Here is a 24,022-nt window from a genome sequence, read left to right as displayed (position 1 = left end):
TGTTGCTTCTAAATGATTCTCTGTACACAAACGAAGCCTTTCCTCCCTTAGTTGCTTCTCTCAGGCATTTTGTCTCCGTGTCAAGAAAAGCAAGTTAAAACAAGGCAGTGACTCTTTCTCTTTTGTTAGCTAATATAAGTAGAACAGATTCCCAAGTATTTCATATTGACTAAAAGGGAACCAATTCCTCTCTTACCCATAGTTGACAGGATGGCCGTAAGAGAAGACCACATGGCTTTAGATCTACACGCCCACCTCATTTGAATATAATTGATCCTTGAATTTATTGACTTTAAACTTCATTCTTAGAAAGGTAAAGAAGTAACATAAAGTTAAATTAGGAAAATGTATCCAACTATTTTTAGCATGTCAAAAAAGCTGTGTGTGGAAGAGTGGGTGGGGGGGGTCAGCCTCACAGTGTTGTACAGTTTGAAAATTAAAAATATTTTGGAGTCAGTTTAAGACGCATTTCAAACAAATTTTAAATGTGTAACAATTCTAAAGAGGCCGTATGAATTTCGGCATTGTAAAGTGTTATACACTCCCTGTTTCACACTGCACTGGGGCGAGCAGATGTTGAACAATTTGAAGTCTGTTTAGAATCGCCCTACCTGCTGGGTTTAATTCCAGAAGCAAGCATGGTTCTTGAAGATAGAGAAATGTTATTTTGTGCTTTTACCCCTACACCACATTGCACTAATTTCTCTCATTTCCACTTCCGTCTACTGACCTCACTTCTGCTAGACCGAAAATCTGATGGGGGTCATCAGAAAGAAAAAGTAAAGCTTACTATTCTGTCTGTGAAATGCATTTATTTACAACATCCCCTAAGACAGACAGCGTCCACAGTGTTGTGTGATCTGGGCCTAAAAATGAAAGTGCACATTTTCCTAATAGTTTTGGTGTATGAATATTGGCAAAGGTGTTTCTTTGTCTTCTCCACATGTTGGTAAAATATCGTGTGAAGCAATTTTGTATTTGTCTTAAATATAGCAAAATATGAGTGTGTCTAGCTTTCTGTGCTTGGAATCTTGGTACATGAGTCCACATTTACAGTGAGCCATGACAGTCTCCTCTCTTTTGTCCTTATTGTTTATTTCAGTGTCATCCCTGTTGAACTGACGCACGTTCTTTAACGTGATGAGTTAATATAAGAACAGACTCCTGTATTTGATTCTCTTTTTGTTCGAAGATCTTCGACTCTGTGGGATTGGTTATCTATCTCCCATTGAAGAAGCCTCTCCCATTGGTGGCAGGCTGTGCTAGAAGCATAAAAAGGTATGGGTATAAATTCTTGTGTGAGTTTTACTTATCTGCTGAAGTAATAATTTAACATTTTCATTTATTCTGCTAATATTTTAATTGGACTTACTGATTTAAGAGTATTAAACCAACTTAACATCTCAGAAGTAAATTCTCCTTTTCCTCAACACGCACTTTTTATTTAATTAACATAGGAAGTACCAGGTTCATTATAACCTTCTCATAAACACTCCCTTGCAGTCGGCCCTCCCTGTCTCCATCCTTTCTTACACTGTTCAACCCCCAATGTTCCCTCTTTCCTCTCTAACTCACTTGTATTCTATCTCCCCAGTTCCTCCTTAAAAACCATTCTTTATACCCTTCATAGACCCATAGATGCCCCATGCAAGTGAAAACCTCCATCAGATAAATGCCTGGCTCTTCTATAACTTAACTGTTTGGAAAGGAGACCCATAGGAACAGGAAGTATAGATTAAAAGAAACTTAACAAATGTATAAATAACTCACAATGTTTGATCCTTATTTGAATCTTCATGCAGGCAATTAAAAACTCATACATTTGCCAAATCAGAATTCCACCAAAGTTTTTTTGTGTGTGTGCATATTAACAAGCACATTCTCCCCACCAACCCCCTCTGTGTAGCAAAAGATCCAGTACAAAATTGTGAGAGTGAAGAACAATAAAACGGAGCACTGGCACTGACCTTAAAAGTTGCTATAAAGCCACAGTAATCAAAGCAACATGACCTTGGCAAAACGTATTGACAGGACAAAGTAGAAAAAAGCTCAGACGAATATAGTTGGTTGGGGGTTTGTCAAAGAAACAAGGATGATAGACTGACAAAAAAGTACTTTGATTCTCAACAGATGATGCAAAGCAATTGGACAGGCGTATGAAGGAGAATGAGGAATAAGAAGAATAAGAGGAGGAGGAAGAGAAGGGAAAGGGAGGAGGGGAGGAGAGGAGGAGGTGATGGAGGAGGAGTCTTAACACATCGCAAAAATTAACTTCAAATGGATCATAGATCTCAATGCAAAGCTATAGAAGTATAAAACTCCCTAAAATAATTAAGAATATTGAGGTGGCCTCAGGTATAGCAATAATTTTTTTTAGCTACAACCCCCATGGTGTAATCTGTCAAAACAATAACTTGTAAGCTGGGATTCATTAAAATTTAAACTCTTCTGTTCTTCAAGAGACAGTGTCAATAAAATAGTAACACAAGTCATGCACCAGGGAATGTGATTGCATAAGATGTGCTTGATAAACCTCTATTGTCCAATATATACAAGATATCTGATATTAAAATGGGTAAAGGAGGTTAGGGAGATGGCTCAGTCAGTAAAGGGCTTGATGAGCAAACATTAGTACCTGATTTTGTTCTCCAGTATGGTGGCACAGAGAGGCAGAGGCAGGAGGGGACTCTCTGAGCAAGTGGCCTCACCTAATCCCAAAGAGAGACCTTGTCTTAAACAACAGGTGGTGAGCTGAAGGAACAGCCCAGTGACTATAGCACCTGTCACCCAAGTGAGGGACTAGAGTTTGGATTCCCAGAACCCAAGTTGAATCTGGGAAGCTGTGGCTACCACAGGTAATTCCAGCACTCAGAAGACACAAATGAGATCTGCCTGGAGCCAGCAGGGTGATCTAGAAAGCTTTTATCGGGACTGGCAAGCTCTAGGTTCAGCAAGAGACTAGGCCTCAATAAATAAAATGGAGAACACATGAAGAAGACATCCAACATCAACATCATGTCTCCAAATATACAAACATGCACATGTACCCACACACTGAGAACATGCTTACACACATGTGCAAACAAAAACAAGGAGAACATCATTGGAAGTGATCCCTGGCTTCCACACATATCTACACATGCGAACACTCACACATGAACATGCTTACACATACATGAAAAAAATGAAAGCAAGGTGAACAACATTGGGACCTGACCTCTGGCTTCCATACACATGTGCACATGCAACTGCACATATGCGTACACGCACACACAAGCATTTACTAGCACAAACACACCAAGTGGATAAAAGAGATGAACAAATAATTCAGAAAAAAACTTCTCAATCTGAGTGTGGTGGCATAGTCCTGTAATCCCCGAATTTCAGAATCAGAGGCTAAAGGACTGTGAGTTCAGAACTCTGTGGGAGAAAAATTCACATATGAAAAATAAGCTCATCTGGGCAGACAAGATGGCTCAGCAAGGAAAGGAACTTGCTTCCAAGCCTGATAATCCTTGATCTCCAGGACACACATGGTGGAAGGAAAGAACCAACTCTCAAAAGTTGTCCTCTGACTTCTACATGCATGACATGGCATGAACACACATGCACACACACGCGTGCGCGCACACACACACACACACGCATGCAAATACACAATGTATAAGGTTACTTTTCAAAATAAGCACATCATAGGTCTTTAGGAAAATTAAAATAACACCCTGCTACCTAAATGGATAAAATCTAGAAAATTAATAACATCAAGTGCTGTTGAGGATGTGGGGCAAGAGAAATTTTCATTGTTGATGAGGACACGGAACCACTGAGCCACATTGGAAGACAGTTTGGTGGTCTCTTCCCAGTTAACAGTAGTCTTAATATATGGTCCAACATTTGTGGATGTCATTTTTACCCCAAAGAACTGAAAAGCATGTCCACTCAAAGACCTGCATGCAGGTGTCTATATCAGCTTTGTTCATAATTACGAAAATGTGGAAAGACCCAAGATACCCTTTAATGATGACTGGAGAAACTCTACTAGGTACAACCAATGGACATTATTTTGTGCTGCCTTAGTTTCTGTGGCTGGGATAAAACACCATGACAATGGCAACTCGTAGAAGGAAGAATTTACTGGGGCTCACGGTTCCCTGGGATGAGTCAGTCAGTCCATCATGGTAGCAGGGACAGGGAGTTGAAAACTCATATCTTCAAAAGCAAACAAGACACATAGAAAGAGAACAGGGTGTGGGACAAGACCATGAACCTCCTTAACTCACCCTAAGGAAACATCTCCTCCGGCAAGGCCACATCACCTGCCTACCCAAACGGTACCACCGACTGGGAACTGATTATTCAACTATCCAAGCCTATGTAAAATGTTCTCATTCAAACCACTGAAGGGCTGAGAAGATGAAAGCTAGAAAATTTGTAGAGGAACCTTTAATACGGACCTCCACATGAATGAGAAAAAGCAAAAGAATGACAGACTGTGTGCTCCCAATGATGAGACATTCTTTCTAGAGAAGCATGAAACCAGTAAAGGGTCAGAGATTGCCAGATATGGTGTGGGGGAGTGACGATGAGCCAACAGTCACAGAGGACTATTAAGACCGTAAAACTATACTTTGTGATGGTCAGTGCCTAGTACATGTTATGTATTATATATGTTACATAATATAAATTAATATAATACCATCATGTGTTAATACCCATAGAACACACAACATCAAGAATAAAGTCCATACTGTGCTATATAATATAACATATATATTGTATTATATATAATGTTATATAATATAAATTAATATAACAGCATTATATGTTAATACCCATAGAACATACAACACCAAGAATAAAGTCCACCCTGTGGATCCAGTGAAAAAGTGATGCTTCAGTGTGGGTCCCTCAGAAGTCACACCTGTACTACTCTGGTATAAAATGGGGCAATGGTATGAATACTCTGTGGTTTTTGCTCAGATTTACTGTGACTCTAAAACTTCTAACAACAATGAGGGGGAAAATGATGTGTATATGTAGGTGTTAGTTATGTTCAGTGCCTATTTCATGATGTTATACAATCACCGATCATTTTTCGTTTGGAAATATAATGGTGCTTGTTTGCAAACCTACAACCTGTGGTTTAATTGAGAAACGTAATGTGCATTATATCTGTTATTGATACTGTAGATGCCAGGAAACATGGCCCTTCCCAGGCTATTACCTGGGTGTCTTTCACTTGTTTTATTCACAAAGCACACTTATAATGTGCGGACACACATCTCTTCATACATTAGAATTCTCTGAGATGGGAATTCCATTTTATAATCAAATGAGAGGGGGTGCTGCAGACGGCACAGGACAAAGGCAGGAGGTGAGCATGAAGGGAAGACAGATGCAGATAGCACGCTTTTATCAGAACATAAATGTTTTCATTTGTTCTTAAATATGTATTTATTTTGCTGAGGAGTCTCTTTGTACTTCCCTATTTCAGGTTTCATTATTTTCAGAGAAAGATGAATGCTTCTCTTACTTCAGCTCTCTGCTCCAGTGGGTATCAAGGCAATATGTATTCATCCTATGAAGAATACAGATTCATACTCTAGTGAGATGAGCTAAGCCGCCGTCTCACAGAGACGTACATCTCATTATGAAGCGCTGTGGGTCTGCGACAGTTGCAATGACTCCTGGGAAGTCTGATACATAAGAAAATCTCTGTGTCAAGATGAGCTCATCTCTACTTCTCTTCTCCAGCTTTAAGGAACAATCTATAAACTTCTAGAATGTTCTCCTGGCAGATGACTTCCTCATGTCTGTTTCTGTTCATGTCAAGCCTCAAACACTAACATATGTTGTGTTCTTTCTGTGTATTTTCATATCTGAAAAGAGGATGCTTTCTCCTCCTCCTCCTCCTCCTCTTCCTCTTCCTCTTCCTCTTCCTCCCCCCCCTCCTCCTCCTCCTCCTCCTCCTCCTCCTCCTCCTCCTTCTTCTTCTTCTTCTTCTTCTTCTTGCTATTATGTTTATTTTAAGGCTAAGTTCAGGATTGACCTCTGCAACACCCCCACAGCTCCATATCCTGACAAGGTTGAAGTCCACGGATGCTGCTCTGTGATGACAAAACTTGGTTTCAAAGAATAAGGACAGTGGAGTCTAACTTCTTACCAGGCTTCAGAAGCAAGGGCCGTGCTATACTTGTAATAACCTAATTTAAAAAGTAAAACTAAAACAAGTTTTTTTTAATCATTCTAAATTTCCAGTACCCACAGGCAAAACAAACCTGAAGCTCAGTGCTTGTCATCCCCATGTCTGGGATGCGATATCCAATATAAGCCAATCTAAATTAAATATTAAAGCTATTCGTTTTGGTCTTCTCTCAATCTAGTAACCCAAATATTTACCTTGAAACTTAGTTATTTTTAATGTCAACAAGTTGCTGTATTTTAAAAGGAGGAACAGTTGATTTAAAAACTGGAAATTTTCTTCACAAGCAAAAATAAAGTCAAATTATTAAGACTTCAGAGTAGAACTCAGGGTCTATAGAATGGGCATTGGGAGGTGGTGTACATCCTTTAAGAGACAGGTTCTAGTAGGAGGTCTTTAGGGGATTTGATGACACTAGTCTTAGAAGAAACCCAGAGAGCCCTCCTACAACCCCTTAGCAACACTCACAAGAGATTTATTGCAGAAATAAGAGCCCAGCCCCTCTCAGACCTCTGGCTTCCTATCTGGAGATGTGAGTTTAGCTCCCACATACTCTCCTGCTGTGAGACAAGGCCGGGACCCTCATCAGAGCTAGAGCAAAGCCAGCACCATGAGCTAAGCTCCAGAGCTGAAAAGCTAAGTAACCTTAAGCTTTTCTTTATAAATCTAGCCCGCCTCAGGAACTCTACTATGGTAATAGAAATGAAGTAGTACAGGATCCTTCCTTACCTGAATCATTCAAGATTGCCACATCAGCTGCTTCCCACCAGCCATGCTGCAGCCCACCCAACCCCTTTCAGAAGCACTTTGCTGCATCAAACGCTTTCCTCTCCTACTACCACAGCCATTCTTTTCATATGCTGTTTACATAGGAGCACTGATAATTTCTGCATATGGTTATATCTATTTCTTATGCATGCACTTATGCCTGTAAACAGAAAATGTGAATTTCGAGAGAGCAAAGGTCCTGTCTATTGAGTGAATCATTCCGACTCAGAACCCTTCACACTCACAGACACATGGGAAATCCCGATTAAATGTTTTTTTATATAAATGTGTAACTAAAATATTTATAAACATGTTACCAAAAGATCTAACAGAGGTCATATGACAACAACGCAAGCTTGTCAAAGAAAATGCTATAACTGGAAGTTTATGAAAAATGGCAGCTGGGAAGAAAATGAAGGGGTTAGAGAGACAAGAAGGATGCCTCTAAAATTAGGACATCAAGGGGGCAGGACCTATGGTGTGAGGGTGTGAAGGACTTGGGAAATCTTGTCTATAGAAGCCACTAAACAAACAACTGCCAGAAAAAAGCCACCAAAACAGTAGATGGAGGAGGGTGGAGTGATAAGAAGGGAGAGGTGGAGTGGGTAAGGTGGTGAGAAGGGGTAATGGGGATCCGTAGACGTAAAGGGATACATTCACCACACTACACACACAACAGCTACAAAACCCTTCTATAGACGGGTCAAAAGTTGAAGGAAATCATGCGTAAAGAATTAACAGAAGGAATGTTGAGAGACAGTTCAGGAGGTACAGAGCTGAGATCCTGACTTTAGCTGAGAGCCGCTGGTAGAAGAGAACTCCCCGACTCATCCTCTGACCTCCATATGTGTGCTGGGACAACCCTATCCCCACCCCCAAATAAATATATAAATAAATAAATCTAAATGAAAATATGTTGAAAATAATTCGATTAAAAAATCAATAAAGATAGAGAAATGACTTTTAAACATTGCAAATAGAAATTCGGATTTTGTAAACTACCAACAATGGAGGGGAGGTAAGTCCCAAAATAGTTCAATGACAGGTTTGAGATGGCAAAAGATTATGTGTTGAAGAAATAGAATAGAATTATGCTACAAAAGAAAAGAATGAGCCAAAAGCAGGTACTCCTTTGACATGATGAATCGTGCCAGCGTACACACAATGTGAGTAGAAGAATGGTGATATGGAAAAAAATAGAAGAAAACTAAGAGGAGGAGAAGGGAGGAGAAAGGGATGAAGGGAAGGTGGAAGGAAAACATATAAAGTTCAACTTTAGTCGGAAAAGGGGAAAGCATGAAAACAAGAAAAAAAAGTGAACACGTACTGTGCTACAGGGAAAGAAAAGATTAACAACTGACTTCCCTCAGCGTGCTGCAGTGCACAGGGGAGGGAGGCGCCGGATTTGACCACCCAGTAGTGTGTACTCTCAAAATCCATCCTCCAAAACAATGATCAGATAAGCAAAGACTCAGGTTATTTTCGGACAGCATTCAGGAACTCAAATCTACAAGAATAAATGAATAGTACCATAAAAAAATAGGTCAGTTGGTGGGATGTCCTTTCCTTAACTACTTTAAAGTCCATAGACTTGCAGTAAGACATAATTAGAAGACATGATGCTGTGGTGTCTATATCTCCAGTAGCACTAATCAGGGGCAAGGGTAGGGGGTGGAGAGGTAGCTCAGTAGCTAAGAGTGTGTGCTTCTCTTCCAAAGGCCTAGTTCAACTCCTAGTACCCCCATCAGGGAGCTTACAACCTTCTCCACTCCAGTTTCCAGGGGATCCCACATCCTCTTCGAGCCTCCATGGGCACTGTACACACATGGCAGACACACAGGTCTACAAATAAAATGCAGCCAAAACCACAACAAAGAATGTAAATGGTAAAGACAGTAAAGGAGGAAGGGATTAATACAAAAACATGATGCCTTACAAAGGACATATTAAAATAGTTACATAACTAAATTTATAACTAAAACCGTCTCTGGGCCTGGAGAGATGGCTCAGTGGTTAAGATAGTGTGCTGATCTTCTCACAGAAGATCCAAGTTTGGTTCTCAGCCATAAGATAGCTCACAACTGCCTATAACACCAGCTCCAGAGGATCTAGTGCCCTCTTCTGGACTTTGAGGGCACCTGCACTCATGTGCACACACACACACACACACACACACACACACACACACACATGCATGATTGCAAGTACGCACACACATCATTCAAAAATATTTTTTATTAAAAGTTACTAGCAACAAATTCAATGTCCAAATTCAACGCATGGGTAGAGGATCTAACCTGAAAGCAAAAGTCTCCAGATTGAATTTCTAAAACTCTAAATGCATAGTTCCCTTAAGGAAGGAATTCAGTGTTTTCTAACAGACTGCACATGGAAAGGTGGAAACTCAGACGCCACAGAAAAAGTGGTCACTGAAAGACCCCCGGAGTGGGGAGAGCCTGACTCAAGTCTCCGGATGATGCGACCCCCCAAGAACTCACGAGAGACTGATCTTGATGCAATCAACAAGAGGTTTATTGATAGGGACAACAGAAACCAGTGCACTGAGGTGGAGACTTGTATCCCATGCAGGGTTAGAGGAGTTTGACCTTGAATGGTTGGAAGAAGGGGTATTTAAAGTAAAAACCATACTGAATCACAAGGAAGAACCTCCTGTTTCTCATGATTGTTCTTTAAGATTTTGATCTAACTTTATGGTTAACCAGTTCCTGCTACTATGGTCAGCTGCTATTATGGTCAGCTGCTGTTATGCTTAGCTAGTTCCTGGAACAAAGTGGCTGAACCAGCTGGTGCAATTACTCTTTCTGTGATCAGCTAGTTTCTGGAACAAGCAGATCCAGGGTCCGCTTTTGGCTTCAACTTTTGTCTAGGGAGCAGTTTTGAACTTTTTCCTTTCAGTCACCTCATTGAAAGACTACTGTTAGAAAAAAGTGGATTTTAAAGTTAAAAATGTGAGAGAGGTAGAAGACACATTTTATAAAAATAAACACTTGATCATCTAAACGGTAACACCAATTAAAATTTTTATGGATCTACAAATTCAAAACACATGGAGCAAGAAATAACAGCTATTAGGGAAAACAAGCAAGGCAGCCATCACAGTTGGAAGCTTTTTCATTATTATAATTTTGGCAACGGATACCACATGACACTTAAGTCAGTCGGGGGAGGGGGGAAGCCAGAGCCAGGAATATTACCTTTGACAAATGCAAAAAAAACAAATTTTTAAGTGAAAGTGGCAGTTCGGGTTAAAAATGTAATCTTCTCAGTAAATGGAGCCAGTACAATTTCATATCCCTTTGCAAACACACACACACACACACACACACACACACACACACACACACACACACACCTGAATATGTTTTGCATTGTACAAAATTAACTAAAAATACTTTATGTAAATGCAAACATTCAATTTTAAAACGTCTCATAGGGGGAAAAACGGAAGGGAGCATTTTGGTCTTAAAATTAATTAAAAAAATGTTTACCTACAAGACAGTGATAATTACACAAAAAGGAATGTGCTTATGAAAGATTTTATTTCTAATTTCAATTATGTATATATGTGTTTTGTGTGTATGAGGGGGTATTCACATGTGTGAGCACAGGTGCCTGTGCTGCCCATAATAGGGCATCAGATCCTCTAAAACCAAAGTTACAGGTAGTTGTGAGCCTCTGACAGTAGAAGATAGGAAACAATTAAAATCTTCAGCAAGAGCAGCAAGTGCTCTCAACTGCTGGGCCACTTCTCTAGCCCCCAGAAAGGGGTTTTTAAAGGTAAATTGAAACATATAAAAATTAACACATGGTTATTAGATGACAATGTTAAGGTGGAATAATCAATCGTGTGTGTGTGTGTGTGTGTGTGTGTGTGTGTGTGTGTGTAAATGGCATAAGTATAATCCAACAGACAGTGAAGTTACTCTGGCCCTGCTGGTTTTTGTCAGGCTTTGCTGACACTGGTTTTCACTGAAGACACTCTGGCATTGGTTCGCCTTGCTCTTTTTCTCTTATCTCCACTTGTAACTTTGTGGAGAGAGATGCAACAAAGAACACCTGGAGGTGTTCTGGTTGCTTCTTGCTACTTGATCAGCATTGGCAGAACCCTTCGGTTTCTCTGGGATGGAGACACTACTGCTGATTCAAGTTTGGCATTTTGCTAGTGAACTGGACTGCTGACAACAAAGGTTGGTATTGCCCTAAGGAACTGTTCCTGAGCAGGTCCATGTCCCCCTTGTCCTATGAGCTATCTTCCTCCCCTACCTTTGATCAGTGGGCTATAAGGAAGGTTGAAGTGTTTAAGAACCTTTATTAAAGTAGGTTTTGAAAAATATAAGCCTACAGCTCATAATATCAAACTTGAGAGGCTGTGGGGATGCTGGGGTCCTAAAGTGCTGCTGGTAGAAATGTAACTTGGTTCAACCATTTGGGAGTTTCCAAAAGGGTCACAGATACAATGTGTTGGCAATGTGGTTTCTGTGGGTTTTCTCCCCCAAAGCAGAGATCTTTATTTTCTATGAAGACCTAGACATAAAGGTTACAGTAGTGCGGATGTGTGTATGTGTGCATGAGTGTGCATGAGTGTGCATGTGTGTGGGGGGGGGAGATGATTGATGATTGATGATGATATCATCTAAAACTTCAAACCACTTAAGGGCCATCAACAGATAGATGGACAATCAAACACTGATCGCTCCTACAAATGAATCCTGCTCAGTCTCTGGAAGCACAATGTACGGACACATACAACAGCCTGAGTGCACGCCAGCTCACTCACAGGGACTGAAGGAAACCACTCTTTTAAAAGAGTACTGTTTTAGTGAGGGGAGATAGTAAGTATCAGGCTCCGGGAGCCACTAGAACCTCGTTGTAACTGTAGCCTGCAGTTGTTACAACCATCATACAGTAAAGCCAATGTGGTGCCAGGGAGATGGCATGGTAAGTAAAGCAGCTTGCTGCACCATCCTGAGGACCTGAGTTCAGTCCCCACAACTCACAGAGGAGGAAGAGAACCAAATGCTTAAAGTTGTCCTCTGAACAACGCAGACACACACACACACACACACACACACACACACACAATCGCGCGCGCGCAATTAAAATAAATAAAACTTTGAAATGGGAAAGTCAGTGTGCTATGTGCCAATTCCGTTTGCTCACAGCTGCACTAAATCTGACCGATAGCCGCCTATGCTTGTTGATCTGTGTTCCTAAGAAATGCAAACCAATCTACTGTGACACAAACCAGTCCTGGAGGTGGGGAGGGGGTAGGAAGGAGGGATTCCAGGAGACTTGGAGGGAGTTTTGGCAGAAGATGGCAACAGCAATTATCTTGATGATGGTGATTGTTTCACAGGTGGATACATATATTAAAATCTAATAAATTATGAATTTTAAACATACACGGTTAATTATACATCAATTATACACAAATAAAACTATTAAAAATCAATTAATGCATTTTACCACATTAACAATAAATTAAAACCATGATATGAGTGAATTAATACATTCATAATTTTTTTTAAATTTGACATCTCTTTATGATATATGGCAACTCAAAATACACTGGGTGTACAGTATATATTCAATGGGAAAGTGTGGTGTGATTATGCTAGCTTTGGAAGAAACTAGGTTATTGTTTCAAGCCAAAATAAGCAATTGAACAGTGCGTTCATTTGTCTTGATAGTAGCTACTTTGGGGACTAAAGGAATGGCTCAGGGGTTCAGAGCACTTGCTGCTCTTACAGAGGACCTGACTTGGGTTTCCAGCACCCATGTCCGGGCTGCTCACAACAGCCTGTAACTCTAGTTCCGGTGAACCAGATGCCCCCTTCTGACTTCCACAGGCACTGAACTCACATACACATATACACAGACATATAGATTAAAAATAATCTTTTAGCAATAATAATAATATAGATGGATGGATGGATGGATGGATGGATGGATGGATGGATGGATGGATGGATGGATGAATAGATGGGTGGGTAGGTGGGTAGGTGGATAAATGGATATTTTACTGGCCTTGTATTATAACTATGGGAGCAATGGTATTTTACCTCTAATTCTCAGTGTAGTTGGTGCTGTATCTAGTTAGTCTAATGTGTTATAATATATATAGATTGTGGCATACTGTGCCCAGTGAATTCATCAATAATCAATAATAATGAGTTGGTTGCACTTAAAGCTACTTATCGTGTCAATTTGCAACCACACACTAGTAGAGAAAAACCAGGGCGATGAGTTTCCCTGCAGTCAGAGCACAACTTCTACAGTAAGCACCTGTCCCTCCCTTAACATCTGCCCCACCCACACCTGCTTTTCTCACTGAAGTGGGTCAAAATTGATCTCCAGACATTGCACCTTTACCTGAAAACACTTAAATATATCTCAGATTTTTTTTTCAGTTAAAGACGATATTGGCTCACAGTTTGGGAAACAGGTGTCAGATCAGAGTCTTTGCTCACTGAGAGCTCTCTTCTCTCTGCAGCAGAGGCCTTCTCCTACCTTCCCTCCCTCCCTCACCTTCTGTTCCTTCTGTTCCTTCTCTCCCTTGCTTTCCTCCTGCCTCTCCCCTCCCAGTCCCTCCTCGCTCCATGCCTGGAAACTTGGCATCTTGTTCTGAAAGCCCTGTCTTCTCCCTTTTCTACCTTGCATATCCCCCACAACAAACTCTGGACACATCGACTCTCTTCTTGGCAGCCAATTTTCCAACACCGGAAGCACACTAAGTGTAAAGGTAAAGCCTTTTTTAAAATAAAAAATAAGTAGTGTGGGTAGGAGCTAAGCTTTCATCCAGGGAGACTGAGGGGGCAGATAAGTAAGAATTCTAGAGCAGTCCATGTGATAATGGGTTTCAGTTGCAAGTAGGAGGTCATGTTTATCACACGTGTTTACAGGTGATTACAGGTAAAACACTTATAAACACATGCACACACATGTGTTAGTATGCAAGCATCTCTCCTTGATTTCTCAGTTTGATGCAACATTGACATGCTCCAACCATGGTTTCTTCCATTAAAAGGTCCAAACACTGTAGATAGAACTATCAGTAACATTTTTGGTTTTGTTCTGCGTAATGGTGATCAGCTGAGATATTATTTGGAAAGCCATTATAGGAGTCTAAATGCTAGTAAATTTAATAGATGAAAATGGTATTTAGTTGTTTTAGACAGAACAAAGGCCAGAATGGAATAGGAAAATGGCAATGGTAGAGCCCACTTTTCCTCCACACTAGATTATGTACCACAGTTCTCTGTAGAAAACTAGCCTTAAGATACCATGTTGCCATGCAAACTAGCGTTAAGATACCATGTTGCCATGCAAACTAGCGTTAAGATACCATGTTGCCATGCTGATGCTGGTGCTGATGCTACTGTGCTGATTTTGCCCGGCTGATGCTGCCTCAGTGGTGTTGCTGGGCTGATGTTGCAGCACGACTGTTGCTACACTGATGCTGCTGTGTTGCAATTAAAGATAAAGCTGAGAAGGTAAAGAATGACATGTTTTTGCTTCATCATTAACCTTTTAAAAAAGCAATTAATAAAGGAATTCAGATATGCTTTTAAAGAAATGGTTGATCCCAGTACTGGGACAGACGAGCTCCAAAGTGACACTCCAGGTTCATGCTGGAGAGTAAGGGGAAACACACACACACACACACACACACACACACACACACACACACACACACTGAGAATCCATCAAAAGGACTTACGAGCCAACATACACGGTTCCCAAAGCTGAAATAACATGAGCCCCCGGAATAATGTTGCACTGGGTTATAAAACAAGGTAAAAATAAACAAACCAACAAACTCTTGGAAGGGCTGAAGGGATGACTCCGTGGTTAACCATGTTCCAGAGTTCAATTCCCAACAGCTACATCAGGCAGTTTACAATGACCTGACTCCAGCTCCAGGAGGATTGACCCCTTCCAAGTACCAGCATTCATACACATTCACACAGTTAAAAATTAAAAAGAGGTCTTTACAAACTAAAAACAAACAAAAATATGAATCCAAGTGGACATATAAATACACGATTGATAAGTAAGTGGTATTAGAAGATTTACCTGAACAGAATTCCAAATGGTTTATGTGTTTGTCCCTTATTCAAGGGGAAAAATTGTAGATCCATGCATGCGCGCACACGCGCGCGCACACAGACACCACAGACACCACACACACACACACACACACACACACACACACACACACACACACACACACTTCTTCATTGTGGGTGTCTGCACAGTGATTTCTGATCAAGGGAGAAGCTACCAAAGGAGAGCTCTCTGACAAAGCAACAGTGGGACCTTTCAGAGGCTGGGCAGGAGAGCTGCATGCCAAGACATCACGACCTCAACCAACTGGAGAGAAAAATCAGACTAATCCCCTAAAGAGGGCTGCCTAGCAACTGCCTCACCTGTGTCCCCTGACCTGCAGGATCACTAGAAATAAGTCTGAGAATCTGTCAGCTCAAGAGGACCCTATGAAGCCATAATAGGTAAACTGGTGGTCTCCCAGAACAGAAAAAAAAAATAGATGTCAGATACAGATGAGGGGAATCTGAATAAAATATGAACTTTAAATAATATATTAATATTGTCTGTTATTTATAATAATTGAACATCTCCATGACAGCTATCAGTAGCAGACACTAGATGTGGGTTATATGCAAACTCTGCTCGCTTTCACAATTTTCTATAAATCCAAAAATATTCTAAAATATAAAGTCTAAAATAAAAAAAAATCTATAAGCCAAACGCCACGTGGATTATGATTACAACTAATGTTTACTTCAAACTTTCCAGTCTACAAAGCACTTTCTACCGCATTAACTCGCTAAATGATAAATCCATTACCTTCCAGGATTTGATGATGAGATCATGTTAGAAAGCTTGTCTGAAAAACACATTAATAAAACATGCAACTGTCATTATTTCAATAAAATCTTGTTCTGCGCGGAGGGGAAAAAATGAATCATGAAGGACCAGAATTTACCAGCACAGCTCTTAATTTCTGGCAAATTTCACATCTCGGCTCCATGTGTCAAACCTGCTCTGGGCATGTCGAGCTTCTATTTTGCAGATCTCTAGTGATGTTAACAGCAGTTCTGCATGCTTAATGAAATCCATCTCGAGTTTGCAACAAATCACTTCACCTCTCCCCACCCTAGAGAGCAATGGGGAAAGAGAAGAAAAGGTTCTGGTGAAGCATTCTCTCCCTCCTCACCGGAGCACGGGGCTTTATTGACAGCCTAGAGCCTGCTGGAGCTCTACCAGTCACTGTGGCATCCCAGCAGTGTGCCTCTCCCAGTGCGCCTGCCTTCCTCCTCCCCCTTCACCTGCCCCCACCCTACATCACACCTCTGTTCCTTCCTTTTCCCTTGCTCATGAATCACTTTCCTCTGTCTTCTTCATTACTTTATGTTAATCAGAAAAAAATTAATTTGAAATTTTACTGGTGCCTGTTTTGGGTACTAGGGTGGGGGGTGACTAGGTATACATTACAACATTTTTTTTAAACATGTGACTGTCTCCATGCAGATATGGAAACTCTCACTTCTACACACTACATTTCTCATTTCATTTTTTTCCTAAATATAACTTGCTTAAGTTGTCATCTTAATGCAATGCAGGGTCACCAGGGAGAAGAATGTCTGTGAAAAACCGGCTATATCAGGTTGCCCTGTGAGTATGTCCACTGTCATGATTCCATTAATAGACGGGGGATGACCCAGCCTAAAGATGGACAACACCTGTTCTTGAGTTTGGGTCCTGAATTACGTAGGAATAAAGAGGTACTTAACACAATTTGCTCAGGTGCCTTTATTCTTTCCATGCTTCCTGATCGTGGCCTTGACTCCCACAAATGATGGACTGTAGCTGACTAATTCCTGTCGTCCTTAATACACTTTTCACTGTGATATTTTATCACAACAAAAGAATTAAACTAGAACATCGGGACATACAGGACTTGAAGAGAGGAACTGGAGACATCTCTGAGTACTGCCAGAGGCCCCGAGTTTGGTCCCCAGTCCCTACACTGTAGAACGGCTCACAATCACCTCCAACACAAACTTCAGAAAATGCAACATTCTCCTCTGGCCTCTTTGGGTAACGCTGCACAGAAGGCATATACTCATATAGTCACACAAATAAAACACAAACAAACCTGTAAAAACCAAATAAAGAAGGGGCTACCTAGAAGGGAAGCATCTGAAATATGAGTCAGCTACTTAAACCAAATGATGACCGGCGTCTTCACTATCCCAAAGCTATAGAACAAGACTGAAGTGCAGTCTTGCACTACAATGATAGAACACTTGCCAAGCACACACAAGTTGCTTAGCACAAAAAGGGGGAATGGAGGAGGAAGAAGAGGAAGAGAAAAGGAGGAGAGAGAAGAGGAGAGGAAGAAGAAGAGAGAGAGGAGGAGGAGAAACGGGAGAAGAAAAGAAGGAGGTGGAGAAAGAGGAGGAAGAGAAGGAGGAAGAGGGGAGAAAGAAGGAAGAGGAAGAAGGAAGAGGAAGAATCTACCATACATTGTCTTAGTTACTTTTCTGGTTGCTATGACAAAATGCCTTACAAGGGTCAGAGAGACAACTCAGTTGTTACAAGATAAGGCTCACAAGGAAAACATCAAAACACCAAACAAAAATCAGAAAGGACGGATTTATTTCCGCTCACAGTTTGAGGGTTCAGCTCACCAAGGCAGGGAAGGCATAGTATCGGAAGCATATGCAGCATGTGCAGTTATGCTATGGCCAGGCAGCAAGGACAAATGAATGCTGTCGCTCAGCAGACAAGCTCTCTCTCTCTCTCTCTCTCTCTCTCTCTCTCTCTCTCTCTCTCTCTCTCTCTCTCTCTCTCGCACACACACACACACACACACACACACACACACACTTGCTCTCTTTCCTTCAGTATATGACCTCACCCTCTAGGATAATTGTGCTTCCCATAATTAGTGAGAGTCTTCCCAGCTCACTAAACCCTCACAGATATGCCAGAGGTTTTTCTCTGAGGTGATTCTAGATCTTATCCAGTTGGTAATCAGTATTAACCCTCACATGTGTAAACTGAAAGGGAAAAAAATCCTCATGCAAATATAAGCACCAGAAAGGACTCAAGGTCCAGCGTTGGCTTCAAGCTACTCCTCCAGCCTCAATGTCTTTCGTTGTAATGTGATTTAACAGCATCACCCATGGCTGTGAAATTTAAAGGCAACAACATTTAGGGTGTATTACCAACACTTACTGACTATTAAAAAAAGGAAGTGCTCTATTTGAGATGAGAGTTAGCATAGAGAACATTGATTCTTATTCCCAGGTCCATATTGTGTAAGGAAATTGAAAATCTATCCTGGTCTCAGGATAGTGCTTTCTTCTATTGTAGGATTCTTTTGAAATAAATAGTGAGTGTTCATTTATAGAAATTATGTGCCTGGTATTCATAAATAGACCCATAGATCAGTAGCACAATGCAAGTCTCTAGCCCTAGCACTTGTTTCTGAAAAGGCAAAAACTCTGATTAAGTGAGCATGTGATTTGGAAGACAGAATTATCAGTGTCCCACCATCTCTTTCAAAGCAAATTGTTTTAATCTTCTTTAAAGCAAGCACGTAGTGTTATTTCTTAGCTGATAAGGAATACATGTGTTGAGCAAATGAGTGGATAAGTGAACGTTAGGAAATCTATTGAAACTTTAGAAAATGTTTAAATGGAACAGCTGATGGGTATAAGATACCTCACCTAGTAGATAATTAAACCTACTTTTATGTTCCCTATCTGGTAATTAAAATAATAACAAACCCTATTCTCACCACCTGTCAAAGCACTCCCTTAGATAGCTCTGCTTGCTGTCACTAAATGGCTACCCCATCATGAAGGAAAAGGTGAGAACATCCCATGGACACGCCTTTGGATCTGGAGCCCTTCAGAGTTCAAGATATTTTGGTGGTGCACAATTAAGCAAACAAAGTCCCCTAGGATGGGAGAGGGGAAACATAATCCATAATTACTTTCTATCTCATTTTTTCCCTCGGAAAATTATGAAGTTTTGAGCAAGAGGTTGAGTGCCAGGACTGGATCAAGAAGGAAGCCTATGGTTTAAGAAGAGGTAACCTCCTTTCCTGTGCATGAGATATTCACCTGTGTTAGAAATGATTTACCTCAGAGAAGCATGGTGATACTTTCACATCCCTAAGTGTGAATATCAGAGTGGCTCTCCTAGGATGAAAGGAACAGCATAGCAGCAACTATTTTTTTCAAGCAGAGTAGAGATCCCACCCCCATATTCAGTTGGCTTGGGGAGAAAATTGGGGCATAACGGTCCTTCTTACCGGTTTGATTCTGTAGGACTGAAGTGGTTTGAATATGCTTACCCAGAGAGTGGTGCTATTAGGAGGTGTGGTAATGTTGGAATAAGTGTGGTCTTGTTGGAGGATGTGAGTCACTGTCTTTGAGGTCCTATGCTCAAGCTCCATCCAGTGCAGAAGAGACACTCTCCTTGTTGTCTTCAGATCAAGTAGAACTCTCAGTTCCCTCTCTCACTCTATGTATACTCTAGTATGTCTGCCTGCATACTAACATGGTTCCTGTCATGATGGTAATGGACTGAACCTCTGAACTGTAAGTCAGCCCCAATTAAATGTTGTCCTTTGTAAGAGTGGCCTTGGTTACCATGTCTCTTCACAGCAGTGGAAACCCTAAAACTGGAATAAACGTTCAGGTTCTGACTTATTTTTCGCTTACTTTTTAAATGTGTGCAGGTGTTTGGCCTGCATGTATAAGCGTGAACTTCATGCACTTCTGGTGCTCACAGTTTACTGAAGAGGATGCTAGATCCCCCTTGAACTGGAGTTACAGATGATTGAAAGTCACCATACAGGTGCTGGGAATTGAACCCTGATCCTCTGGAAGAGCCAATGTTCTTAATCACTGAGCCATCTTCCCAGTCCCCTGAGTTGTCTCTTTGGTAAGTAAGACAGGTACCCACTGGCCCTATTCTTCTCTAATTTGCAAAGAGTTGTTAAAGAGTGTTTTTTATGTCCCCAAATGAGATGATATTAAGGTGGCACCCGTTTCTTCAATGTACAGAAAAATAGTTAGACAGACTTTATCACCCTAAAGGAAACAACCAAAATTTGCAGCACTCAGTAAGGACAAGTCACATGGTACATGAAACCTATAACTCTGTTCATAGGCACAGCTCTCTCTCTCTCTCTCTCTCTCTCTCTCTCTCTCTCTCTCTCTCTCTCTCTCCCCCTCCCCTCTCTGAATATATGAGATTATGAGCTACAAAGAAACTAATCGGTTCTCAAAGAAGCCTTAAGCAAGTAAATAAGTTGAAAGCTGTAAAATAGGTCACAGGAAAAGTCACGGGAAAGCCAACTTCCGAATTCAATGGGGGTATGACTTTTTGACCCGCTACCAACAAAGATTGAAATGTTATTAATTTCCCCAGATTTTTATGTAAATTTAATTTTCGTGAAAGTGTTGACTTGCTAACCTTGGAGACTGGTGATGTCTCTATTAATCTACAAAATGAGTCTTAATCATGAGCTCCCCAAACACGCACTTTTTCATCCCCTTAACGGTTCGCCTTCTCTGCAAAATATTATGCGGGGGCCCCTCCAAAACTGTATTTACTGGACAGAAAGTGAAAAGATGTATGAATGTTTCATAATACTGTTCCTCCCCAAGGAATGGTTCCTGGAAGCCAGATAATTACCCCCTGAACACTCAACAAAAACATTAGCAGATCTGAAAGTACATTCTTCCTCAAAAAACCAGGAGCAGAGAAACTTACCTGAAATATCTGAAGACAAAAAAAAAAAAAAAAAAAATCAGGCAATTCATAGAGTTACAGCATTAAGAAGCCTTTAGCTTGGACTGAGATTTCAACCCCCCTGCTACTATAAAATAGAACATTCCATTTTAAATGATTTGGGGGTTTGCGAAATACCAGGGAAGAAGGTGGTGACTGCTTTGGGTTCTCATTAAAGTTTCCTTAATTCGCATATGGATTTGCGAAAGAAATTGATTTCGGCTCTCAGTTACATTGGACCAACACTCCCACTGAGAACTACTGCTGTAGCAGGATACATTTTTAAAAGTCTGTTTGAAGGAATCAGAGAGCTATCAAATCAGTAAGGATTCAGAGAATCAAGAACCCGGGGAGAGGAGCGGAGAGTATTTAGGAGTGCTTTTGCCCTGAAGGCATTTTTCTCACTCCCAAGCAGCACCCACTGGGTTGGGCATCATCACCTCACAAAGGGAGGAGTGGCTGCCCATCTATCCTGGTTGGAGCTCCCTGAGGAGGTTGTGAGAAGATTATAAGTAGTCCGCTCGAGATATGTAGGAGCATTATGGGAAAGTGGGAGCAGACGGAAAGCAGGCAGCCCATCATGGGGTCCCTTTTATTCATCAAGATGCAGAGGAATGTTGTGGCTTAACCTTGGAGTCACTGGGAAAAGGAACAGGGTCCTAACTTTGGATATGCGCCACCTAAAGGATGCTGGGTATTTATGCACCCTTTCTTATTAAGCACTGGGTGGAAAATGTCCCTTATGGTGTCCATTAATTCCACAGCACAGAGAGCTCTCTAAGGATAGAAACTGAGGAGCCTTCTAGAATAACCTTTCAGGCATGAAACTGCGGATGCTGGTGATTGCCAACAGTCCGAAACACGCCAACGTGGTAAACACTTCAGGCTATTAGTGACAACTGGCTGCACCTGTCATAGCCACCCCTTGGAAATGCTCAGAATGACACACACCCCAAAGTTAGTGTGTTTTGTCCAGTCCGTACTTCACTAAAGGCAAATTATTTTAAAAAAATCGACATATGCAATGATGATTTCGTGTCGTACAAATCACGTCTTGCCAAGCATGGTGAAGGTGTAACATGACTTTAATCTCAGCATGGAGGAGACAAGAAGGACCCGGCATCAGTTACAAAGAGGTTCGAGGTTGGTCTGAGCTATAAGAAGCCCTGCCTCAAAACACCAAACTGGGGCTGGGGTCGGAAGCCCTTGTACTGCTGCTTTACCTGAAAACGACTATTGATATATTGCTCTCTTTGTCTCCTTTGTCATGTAGACAGACGCTCCTAGTAATTGGACAGCCTTTCTAACGATCTGGCATAAACCAGATCCTCTTCCTTCGGGGCTATGGTTCCCTGCTTACCACACTCTGTCAGGGCACACATTTTCTATTCATTTTGGCTTAATCGCCAGGCATGGACACGCGGTGAAATCTCCCTGCCTTCATTAGGAAGCAGACTCCTTACCCTCATGTTAATAATGACCATTTTCCACCAACAGGATGTAACTTCAAAAAAAAATGCATCTGTACTCCTGCTGAGAGTCCGGAATGACTAATGGAGTGCTGTAATTTGAGCTTGCTGTGTGGCCTGTTAGAAGCCTCTCTCCACTGGGAGACGAAGCACAGATTTCTCAAGTGGGTCATTGGAGATATCAGTGAATAAGGCCATTCACCCTCCCGCTCTTGGTCCTAAACTGTAGGGGGGTACCATGATGACACTTTCAGGATGTCTGTGAGAGTGTCGTTATGGCCATAATGATGATGATGATAATAATAATAAGTTATTTGCCTCCATCACTGTTGACAATTACATGGATCCCGGGCACAGTGGTGATTGGTGACATTGCTTTGTTGGTACCTTTCAGTCTTCTATGTTTTATCTGCTATTTTCAGAGTCAAGACTACTGAGTTGACTAGAGACATGACAGGGGCTACCAAATCTTCCTTCTCTAAGTCCATGGGGTGGCAGTAAACTTGCCGTTTCCCTCGGGTACATCATCACTACTTCATTAGCTTCTTTTCTCAGGGATGTGATACAATCCCTGACGGGAAGCAACTTAAGGGAGGAAGGGTTTAGCTTTGGCTTACAGTCTAAAGGGATACAGTCCGCCACGGTGAAGACCTGGCAGCAGGAGGGGAAAGCACAGCAGCTAAAGCAGGAGGCTAACTGACCACGATGCAGCCCTACTCGGGTAGCAGAGGGCACACAGAAACTGGGACTGGGCTATAAAACATTCAGGCTCACCCCCAGTGACCCACTTTCTCCTTCAAGGTCCCACCGTCTAAAACTTCGGCAACCTTTCAAACAGCACCACCAGCTTTGGAATAAGTGCTTTAAATGTGTGAGATAAGCACCTTCAAACCATAATAGCGAATTTTTGGTGTTTCTTGACCGAAGGGGGAAATTACGGACTTCCACATCCTCTTCACAAGGCAGATAACAAATGTAAGCTGTCTGCCAATGATGCATGTATATCTTTCCTACATAACAGAGTACCAGAAGATATCTCGGGGCGATGGAGGAAGACCATTGGGTCCCCCAGAGATAGCTGGTATAGGACTCAGTTGGTGATCTGACATCCATTTTTTTTCTATTCTAAAAAAGAAACACATTTGGTCTTTTGGGTAGGAAGTAATCCAAAATTCTAGGATGTGAGTTTGAACACAAGTGGTTTATTCTTGAAAGGAATATAAGGAGATGGTGCAGAGAAGGGGATTCTAGGAAAGTAGCTGACCACATGGAATTAAACTATGGAGGTTAGAACAATGTCTAGGACACAGTTATTCCACCCAAGGAAAAGTGTTGCATGTACATTATATAACTGCCAACCCACAGGTAAGGACTGCATGGGAGAATTTTTAGTTCTTGGGCACAGGTCATGTCACACGTGAACAAACTTCCAGACACATGCATAAGATATACACGAACACATATGATCTGACCCTTGATGGAGTAGAGATAACATAGGTACAACCCTATCAGCAACAACCGCTGAATCAAAGTAGAGCTTTCCACTTATTCCAGGAAACTCAACACCTATCAAGCTGTAAATCCCACAACCAAGCAGAAGAGGAGAGACAGCGCATTCCCTCACAGCTGACAGTTATCACCACAGTAAGACTATGGAAGTCGAAAGCCGATGGAATGTTACCAAACTGCTGAAAGAAAATGGTTTCAGCCTAGATATCTACACCTA

General features: G+C 41.4%; 1 long non-coding RNA gene across 1 annotated transcript; it reads right to left on the bottom strand.

Annotated features, from left to right (window-relative positions):
* Positions 1–1,070: 1,070 nt before the first annotated feature.
* Positions 1,071–21,204, bottom strand: LOC102555266 (uncharacterized). Its single transcript, XR_015644338.1, has 4 exons — positions 20,810–21,204; positions 15,999–16,169; positions 15,860–15,899; positions 1,071–1,262 (listed from the first exon to the last, which is right to left on the bottom strand). It is a non-coding gene; the product is annotated as an uncharacterized LOC102555266 (long non-coding RNA).
* Positions 21,205–24,022: the final 2,818 nt, after the last annotated feature.

This window comes from Rattus norvegicus, chromosome 19, assembly GCF_021556685.1.
Source record: "Rattus norvegicus strain SHRSP/BbbUtx chromosome 19, alternate assembly SHRSP_T2T, whole genome shotgun sequence".
Classification (NCBI taxonomy): domain Eukaryota; kingdom Metazoa; phylum Chordata; class Mammalia; order Rodentia; family Muridae; genus Rattus; species Rattus norvegicus.
Note: the sequence above shows the minus strand (reverse complement) of the source record. Positions and strands in the feature narration are given on the sequence as shown.